The sequence below is a fragment of the Moschus berezovskii genome, chromosome 7 (assembly GCF_049115385.1).
Source record: "Moschus berezovskii isolate FMDL1 chromosome 7, NW_MosBer_1.0, whole genome shotgun sequence".
Lineage (NCBI taxonomy): Eukaryota > Metazoa > Chordata > Mammalia > Artiodactyla > Moschidae > Moschus > Moschus berezovskii.
The window spans coordinates 47,903,372-47,913,402 of NC_142466.1; the positions used below are offsets into that span (position 1 = coordinate 47,903,372).

Below are 10,031 nucleotides of genomic sequence, written 5' to 3' on the forward strand. Positions count from 1 at the left end.
TCTACCCATCCTATACTCTTTAGTGGCATTATAGCACTGCCTATATTGTCGCTACCTATGCTAAAATTCCTGTTGCCTAGTTTTAGCATTGTGATCTTGGGCTATTTACTGTTCTAAACTTCTGTTATTTTATCTATAAGATGGGAGAAAGTAATATTTAAGATCAACTAAGAAAATGCAAATAAAGCATTAACCGAGAGCCAAATATCGAGTAAGTACTGAAGAAATAGTAGCTCCTCTTAACAGTAGTGGTTAACCTACCCAAAAAGAAAATTAAGTTAGTCTGAGTACAGTTTAGTCTTATGAGCCCATACTGAGTCTTAGTGAATACCACTTCTCTTTATATTAATAGGAATTTACATGCTCTCACTTTATGCTGTTTGAAAACCCATCCATTTTGATAATCCATTTTTAATTTTTCATAGGGATTAATGTCTGGCTCACTGATCTGTAACTGCAGAAATTAATATTTTCCCATATGGAGAATTTGCACTGCATTTGCTTTTCCAGTCCTATAACACCTCTCCCTTCTCCACTTTTCCTCAGAGGTCACAGTTGCCGGTTCGGAAGTTTCACCTCCTAGTTCTCTCTAACCCTGCAGTGAAGGTCATCATAGCCAGGGCACTTGATGTTCTGAATACTCCCACCTACCTTTGATATCAGGTCCCTCTTAAATAGTTTGTTTTTCAGACTTCAGTCTGAAGATCATAGTCTTTTGCGCAGAAGACTGGCAGAACAGGAACGCAGTGGTCCTGCTTCCTTTTTGTCGTCTGTTATCACCATCTGTGTCAAGCAGAGGGCCTACCTCTTCCTGTTTGTTCCCCTTGCTCATGAGTATAACTTTTAAATTCTCCTCTTTCCCCCTTATTATATTATACAAACTTTAGCACCTCAAGAGTTTATGCTTTAATTCATTCTTAAAGACGTGTCTAGGTAGTTTATGGCAGAAAGTGAAGAAGAACTAAAGAGCCTCTTGATGAAAGTGAAAGAGGAGAGTGAAAAAGGTGGCTTAATGCTCAACATTCAGAAAACAAAGATCATGGCATCTGGTCCCATCACTTCATGGGAAGTAGATGGGGAAACAGTGGAAACAGTGGCTGACTTTATTTTTCTGGGCTCCAGAATCACTGCAGATCGTGATTGCAGCCATGAAATTAAAAGATGCTTACTCTTTGGAAGGAAAATTATGACCAACCTAGATAGCATATTAAAAAGCAGAGACATTACTTTGCCAACAAAGGTCCATCTAGTCAAGGCTATGGTTTTTCCAGTGGTCATGTATGGAAGTCAGAGTTGAACTATAAAGAAAGCTGATCGCCGAAGAATTGATGCTTTTGAACTGTGGTGCTGGAGAAGACTCTTGACAGTCCCTTCGACCGCAAGGAGATCCAACCAGTCCATTCTAAAGGAGATCAATCCTGGGTGTTCATTGGAAGGACTGATGTTGAAGCTGAAACTCCAATACTTTGGCCACCTGATGCAAAGAGCTGAATCATTTGAAAAGACCCTGATGCTGGGAAAGATTGAGGGCAGGAGGAGAAGGGGTGACAGAGGATGAGATGGCTGGATGGCATCACCGACTCAGTGGACATGGGTTTGGGTGGACTCCAGGAGTTGGTGATGGACAGGGAGGTCTGGCGTGCTGCAGTTCATGGGGTCACAAAGAGTTGGACATGACTCAGCAAAGGAACTGAACTGAAGTAGTTTAAATTCACCACTGGTGACCCCAAAAACTCTTTATGCTCTTTGTTTGTCTTTTCAAAAATAAGCTCCAATATTTCCAATCTAAAATGACATTTGAAGTAGTTTCTCCCGAAAATATCTTTTAAGGTTCAAATTAAAAGCAAACACTCACACAATGTGTGACCCTGGAGAAGTTTAAGGTCCTACCCTTTTTAAATGACCTGCCACCCATATCTCGGTTTTAAATGAATTCAGAAAGTCAATTGTTAAGAAAATATGAGGTGAGTAGGTGATTTGGAAAAAGTTATAGTTATGCCAATGGTAGTAACTGGACAGTATCAGGACATATTGAAACTAATACCAACAGTACTACTGATGGATTGTATACAGGCTATAAGAGAAAGAAGAATCAAGAATTACAAAACCTATATTTTTCTTTTTGCTTGAGCAATTAGGTAGATGATAAAAGTGGAAGATTTTGCAGCAGCAAATTTGGAAGGGGTATTAATAATTCTATTTGGTCATGTTTAAGTTTTCTGTTAGATCCAAATTGAAATGTTAAGTAGAATATAGGAATTTGGAGTTCTAAAAAGAGGACTAAGCTGGAGATATAAATTTGAGTTTCTGCTGAAGATGAAATTTAAAGCCCTGAGACTAGTTGAAATTACTCAGATGAGATCACTGAAGAGAGAAGAGAGTAGAAGAGAAAGCCTTTGGTCACCAAAACATTTAGAGGTCTGGGGAAAGAGGGAGAGGAGTTTGAGATGAGGCAAAGAGATGAAAGAAAAGCCAAGGAAGCATGATATCCTGGAAGCCAAGTGAGGGATGTGCGTCAGGAAGGTGGGAATAATGCATGGTATCAAATGTTAAGAGCTCAAGCAAGATGATCTCAGAGAAGTGAACATCAGCTTTATAGCAAGATGAGGTCATTGGTGAATAAGGTCCATTTTTTTTTTTAGAGAAGTCAAAGAAATACCCAATTAGAATGGTTTGAAGAGAAAATGGGAAGTGAAAAGGTAGAGAAAAGCATAGACAATGCTCTAGTCTTATGAAGGAGAACAGAGATGTGGAGAGTAGCAGGAATCGGGTGTGGAATCAAAGGGAAGCTTTTGTTCGTTTGCTTTTTTGGTTGTTTCTATCATCTTAAAGGATGCATCAGTTTGGATGGGAAGGATCCAGTGGAGACTATATTAATAATATAGTCAAGAAAGAAAAAATGGCAGTTAAAAAAAAGTTTCCTTTTAAAAATAAAGGCAAGTTTTCCACCATCTTTCCATGCTGCCATAATGGTGCACGTCAATGTCCTGGCTAATGCTCTCAAGAGTATCAACAATGCCAAAAACAGAGGCAACACCAGGTGCCTATCAAGCCGTGTGCCAAAGTCATCCTCAGGTCTCTAACTGTGATAATGAAGCATGGTTACACTGGTGAATTTGAAATTGTTGATGATCACAGGGCTGGGGAAATTGTTGTGAACCTCACAGGCAGGCTAAATAAGTGTGGAGCGATCAGCCCCAGATTTGATGTGCAACTCAAAGATCTAGAAGAATGGCAGAATAACTTGCTCCTGTCCCATCAGTTTGGTTTCATTGTACTGACAACTTCAGCTGGCATCATGGACCATGAAGAAGCAAGACAAAAACACACAGGAGGGAAAATCCTTGGATTCTTTTTCTAGGGATATAATACATACAAATAAAATGCCTCAGAGGAAAAAATAAATAAAGGTAAGTGAGTTGAGTTAAGATAAGAGCAGTGCCTTTTCTATTATAACTAGAGGGGAGGCTAATATGTGTATACAGATACAAGTAGATTGACCATCTGGTGGAAAGATGAGGTAGTTCTTACTGGAGTGGAGTATTTTTGTGTAAAATATACAGACTTATTAGCTTTGATCATGAGGGGAAGAGAATATAAGAGAACTGAAACCATTCACTGAAATAATGGAAAAGTGAGCAAACTGGAATGGGTTTCTCAGTGTCAAATGACCATTTGTGGGGTATGGTCATCTCTGGTCCGTACTGCTGTGATTTTCTCCATGAATACTGAGATATTGTAAATAAATGTAGAGAGATATTTGTATAAGGAAAGTTAGGATTTTTTTTTCTGGTTATATACAAAAGAGATAAGCAACTAATTAATGGTACTTGTAAGGAGATAGTTATAAAGCTGGACAATAGAATCCAGACCTGATAACAAGAGAAGTAAAAGAATTGAATGTGGTCAGTGTATTCATTCTTTTACTTGATTTGAGCTTATTTTGCTCTTTTTGGGGAATTTCTTGAGATAGAAGCTTATATTACTGCTTTAAGACCTTCCTTCTTTTCTATAAATTTCCCTTTCAGCACTCTTTAGCTGCATCCCACATTTTGTATGACGTGTTTTCATTTTTATTTCCTTTTATGAATTTTTAAATTTCCTTTGAGACTTTTTGATCTACTGTTTAGAAGTGTGTTACTTAATTCCCAAGTGTTTGGAGATCTTCCTCATTTTTCTGTTACTGATTTCTAGTTTCATTTTTGTCAGAGAACATACTTTCTATGATTTCAATTATTTTTAAATTGATTAAGGTTTGTTTTATGCTCAAGATATTATATACTTGGTAATAATATCTTACCAATATTATGGTAATAATGGAACATTAATAATGTTCCATGGTGCTTAAAAAAATGTATATTCTTTTCTTGTTGGGTGAAATGTTCTGTCTACATCAATTTTCTGTTGGTTGACTGTATTGTTCAGATCAGTTCTAGGCACTTTCACTGTAAGATCTTTGCCACAGCATTTTTGTTATTTTCAGATATTTCCATTGTATACCTAATTGGCCATAAGACAATTTTATGATAAAAGACAAAATAATGAAAAATAAAAGGGAAATTAAGAAGGACATGATGACTCATGAGAAACAAATAGCAGAATTAAAAAGGCTTCATTACAAAATATGAGATATTTGAACACATTTAAGATGTATGTAGGTTCATGGCAATACTGCACAAAGAATTGATTCTGTATTATGAGTTGTACCTAAGCATTGTTTTCTGTCTTTCATCCATAGTATTTTATACATTTTTTTGGTTTGTTGATACCTCTCCTCATTTGGCATCACACTTTTCTTTTTCATGAAAATGTCTTCCTTCATTAAGAGGGGTGTTTGTTTTCAAATGCTAAGATACATATTTGTACCTGACCTTTGTATTACATTGTGAAAACTTGTATGGTGTTGTTTGTTCTTGGCGTATTGTCACATGTCTGTTGACAGACACTCCTAAGTTCCATAGGAAATGTGGGTTCAACTCCATGCTTTTGAGGCCCTCAGCTTCTTTCTCCTCCAATGTAGTGACTTTGAAAATAAGAAACCAACTCTTGTGGCAGATCATCATCTGTCAGTTCAATAAAACCATCAATGACATAGCTCACAGAAACCGAAATGTCAAACCAAAACTATCAACCAGTTATGTTTCATAGCAAAACGCCTTACAGCCAATTATTTATGTGGCCAAAATGTCTGTAGCAAAAATGCTCACAACAAAAATGTTTGCTGCAAAGAAATTTGCAGCAGAAATACAAGACAGGTTCAGATCTTCTATGTCCTTGATGATTTCTTATTAGTTCTATTGCTTGCTAAGAGGAGGCATTAAAGACCAAACAATAATGGTAAATTTGTCTATTTCTCTTTTCAACTGTATTCGTTTCTGCTTTGTGTATTTTTGAGGTTCTACTGTGTGGTGCACACACATCAGGATTGTTATGTCTACCTGGTGGATTGATTCTCTTATCACTATGTAATATGCCTCTTTGCCTCTAGTAACATTGATTGCTCGTAAGTCCACTTAATCTCATATTAATAGAGCCACTCCTGCTTTTTAAAAAATTAGTCTGTTTGTGGTATACTTTTTTATCCTTTTACTTTCTGCCTATCTTGTGGAATTTTAAGTGAGTTTCTTATAAACAGCATATAATCAGGTTGTGTTTTTAATGTACTTTTAATTGTTGCAATTAGACTATTGCACTTAAAGTAACTGTTGATATATTAAAACTTAGATTTGCCTTTTACTATTTGTTTTCTCTGGTTCTTATTCCTTTGCTTCTCTTTTCTTGCCTTCCTGCAGGTTATTGAAAAGTTTTTAGAATTCTGTATTGATATATTTATAGTTTTTAGTGTGTCTCTTTGTATAGTTTTCATAGTAGTTGCTTTGGGTATTATAAAATACATATAGGTCTTACAGCAGTTTACTGATATTAACATTTTATTACTCCAGTGAAATATTGAATCCCTTTTTTCCATTTATTTTTCTTTACCTTCCCCACTTCTAGCATTGTCTTGGCTATAAGATGTCATTAAAATATTTGTTTCAGTCATCAAATATGATTTACAAAACTCATGAGAAGGATAGTTTTTTGCATGTACCCATATTTCTGTTCATACATGCAAAAGACTATCCTTCTCATGAGTTTTGTAGATCATATTTCTGTTCTTTCCATTTTTTCCCTTGATATTCAAAAATGATTCCTTATTTTCTTTGAAGAAAATTCTTTTGCATTCTTGAAGGGTAGATGTGCTAGCATCAAATTCTTTTAGTTTTCTTTTATCTGGTTATGTTTTCATTGACTCTTCATTACTGAAGGATAGATTTCCCGGATATAAAATTTGATATTGACAACTATTTTCTTTACTCATTTGAAAATGTTGTGGCATGTCCTGGCCTCCATGGTTTCCAGAAGAAACCCATTGTCATTCAAAGTAGTGTTTCCTGTAGCTAATGTGTTGGTTCTGACTGCTTTCAAGATTTTTTTCAGTATTTTTAGTTTTTGAAAGTTTATGTTTTAGCATGGATTTTTTTTCATTTACATTATTTGAATTTTTCAAAACGTCTTTATTCTATAGTTTTAGGGCCTCTCTTCTGTTCTGTTCTTTTTAACCAGTTTAAAACCTCTCAACCATTATTTACTCAAATGCTCTTTCAGCACGCTCTCCCTACTTCTCGCCTTCTGTTAGTGTTGGTCGCTCAGTCGCGTCCGACTCTTTGTGACCCCATGGACTGAAGGCCACCGGGCTCCCCTCTCCATGGAATTTTCCAGGTAAGAATACTGGAGTGGGTTGCCATTCCCTTCTTCAGGGGATCTTTCCGACCCAAGGATCAAACCCAGGTCTCCTGCATTTCAGGCATATTCTTTACCATCTGAGTCATGAGGGAGCCCAGTAATACAAATGCTAGATTTTTTGTCATTGCCAAAATTTCTGTAAGTCTCTGTTCAGTTTTTTTTTTCCCCAGTCTGTTTTTCCTCCTTTGTTCAGAATGGGTAAATTCTATTGATCTTTCCTCAAATTCACTGATTTTATCTATCACTTCTACTCTGCAACTTTGCCCTCAAGTAATTTTTTTATTTCTAACGTTGTATTTCAGTTCTCTATTTCCAATGTCATTCTTTTCTATAAACTTCTATTTCTCTTCTGTCATTTTATGTCATTTCATTTGTTTCAGCAAAATTTGTAATTGCTTATTAAAGCATTTTTAATATGACTGCTTTAAAATTCTTTTTTTTTAATTTATTCATTTTTTATTGGAGGCAAATTCTTATTGAATAATTTCTATATTTGATTCATCTTGGTTTTGTCAATTTTGCTTTTTGTTCAAGTTGTGATTTTCCTCATTCTTGGTATATAACAGGTGATCTTAAAAAAACTATATCCTGGACATTTTGGCTACTAGAGTCTGAGTCCTATTAAATCTTTTCTTTTATGACAGTTCTAATGATAGTTTAGTTTTGAGAGCTCTTGTGATACTGTTTTCACATGCCTGGTTTATCTGATGCTTGGAGGGCTCCCAAAGGTCCATGGTAGTGCTGCCTGAAGGGGTAGAAATTTCTCCAGGCCAGGTTACCTCGTGTCTCTACATAGAGGAAAGGAATCTCTGAGTCACAGAGCAAAAGCTTTCCAGACTAGGCAGGCAGCCAATTGTGCAGGATTCTCCTCCCTGGTGCTACCCAACCAGCTGGTTTTTAAGAAAGTGCCATGAAACCTCAAACAAGGAAATGTCTTTACTCAAGCATTTAGTGTGTGTTATTTAAGCCAAAAGCCTGGATATCGTCTATGATTCTTCCCTCTGTCAAGTGGAAGTGCATTTACTGAGAATCAATGAAGCTTGAGTTCTAGCACTCCCCACTTGTAACAGCCCTATAAAAGACCTTGAAACCCGAAAGTGTTTACATGGTCACATATTTCTATAAAATTTTCAGAGTAGCATACTTTAACTTAAGTTAATTAAAACTATGCCTTTTTTCCTCCTGACTTCCCCTTTATCACATTCTCCTCATGTCATCACCTCATGCACTTTTGAGATCTAGCTGCAAGAAAAAGTTGTGTTAGGGATACATTTAGTTTGTATTTGTTGAGATAAGCTTCTTCTTTTTTTTTTTTAATCCACAGACACTTCTGTATACAGTTATTGCTAGACATTCATGCATGGAGTGGCTTTAGGAAAGTTCCTAACAACTCACTTCACTAACTTACCCTGCTTAGTGACATGAGATTCAGGACCTACAGTTATCTTACAATAAGAGCACCATCTGTCTCACTCAGAAGTATTGTGTAGAGAGAAGAAATATTTGAAATTTGGGGATCCAGAAATTATCCTGTGGATAATTCTTCTAGTCATTAGACTTGTAATATTTAGCATTCATTTAACTGATAATTAGAGCATTTATTTAGCTGAATATTGAAATATTTGAGACATAATGGTGCCTAGTCAAAATATAAGTTCTCCCTTGCCACAAAAATGTAACATATATGATTATAAATAATTCATATCTTTTATATAGAAACTGAGTGAAATTGAATTATCAGAATTTTTCACATAGACCACAAGCTTAAAGCTATACTACATATAGTAAGTATATCTATGTGTGATCTTGTGTTTTATATATCCCAATTCGCCATAATAAAGAAAACAAAAGTTGATCAACCATGCTAGAACAAAGACTAAATTATCTTTCTTTTCTTTATTTATGATATTATCTTACAAAATCATTGTCATATAACAGGTGATATCAAAGAGTTCACTGCAAAAGTATCTCAAGCAGTTGATTGATTAAAATTAGTATCTCATTATTACTTTTTCTTAGACTTGGTAATGTTTATAGTTTTTGGCAGCGACTGAACTGAACTGAACTGAATATGTTTTGGCTTCTTTTCTCATTCTAAAGAAATACTCATTTTGTATCTAATTTGGAATGAGTACTTTTGTATTTTTTCTTAAAAATGATCCCATAATACTTGGATCAAATTCTACTATCTTCCCACTCTCAAATCCACATCCACTCTGTCTGGAAGTCCAGGTATTCCTACCTTAAAGTATATATTAATGTCAATTCTGTCTACTTATCCCCACCACTATGACTTCCATTTGTAACTATTCTCACCTCGCATCTGAACAATAGCGCTAGCTTCTCTTTCTTGGACAGAAATATCTTAATTTAGTGTAGCCAAATCTACTGCTTCTTCTGTATGTTTTTAAGTCTTTACTGTCTTGCTTTCTCCATTCCAAGGAGAAAAGTCTCTTAATTTTTCTTTTTGTCTTGTAAATTTTTTACACTTATATCTTTAGCCATTGTAGAGTACTTTTTTTTTTTAAGGATAAAACTAAAGTTCAAATTTCTTTTACTTTTTTTTTATCTAAATATTTCTTTATTTTTGCTTCATTTTTTTGTAATTAATTTATTTTTTATTGGAGGCAAATTATTTTACAATATTATATTGGTTGATTTTGCCATATATTGACATGAATTCGCCCCGGGTTTACATAAGTAGAGTACATTTATATTCTTCTAAGTAACTAACCAGGAATGCTGACATCTTTTTAGAGAGAAAAGTTTTTTGTCCTAAATCAAAATACTAACTTTATCATTTATTTTTTAGATTTTGTTTTATACCAGGTATCTATTTGTCTCATTAGTATGATAGTACATGGTGCTTTTATTATAGTAGATTTAGAGCACTTTTAATATCTGATTGAGTAGGTCCTTGATATCATTTTTTTAATGAAAAGTTATTATACATTCTTTTTTCCATATGAATTTTTGACCAATCAAAAAAATTATGCTGAGATTCTGATTAAAACTGCAATAAATGTATGTATTGTTAATAAATAGGAAGTACTGTCTCTTCAGTTTCAGATCTTGTTTTATGTCCTTCAACAAACTGTTATCATTTGCTTCATTTAGATCTAATTATTGTCTTCTTAGATTTATTTTGGTAATTTTTCTTTTCTATTATGCTTATGAATGGGATGTTTCCTGCTTCAATTTCTAATTGCATAATATTAGTAGAAAGAAAACTATTAATTTTGAAT

General features: G+C 34.7%; 1 pseudogene; it reads left to right on the forward strand.

Annotated features, from left to right (window-relative positions):
• Positions 1-2,969: 2,969 nt before the first annotated feature.
• Positions 2,970-3,361, forward strand: LOC129557317 (small ribosomal subunit protein uS8 pseudogene; annotated as a pseudogene).
• Positions 3,362-10,031: the final 6,670 nt, after the last annotated feature.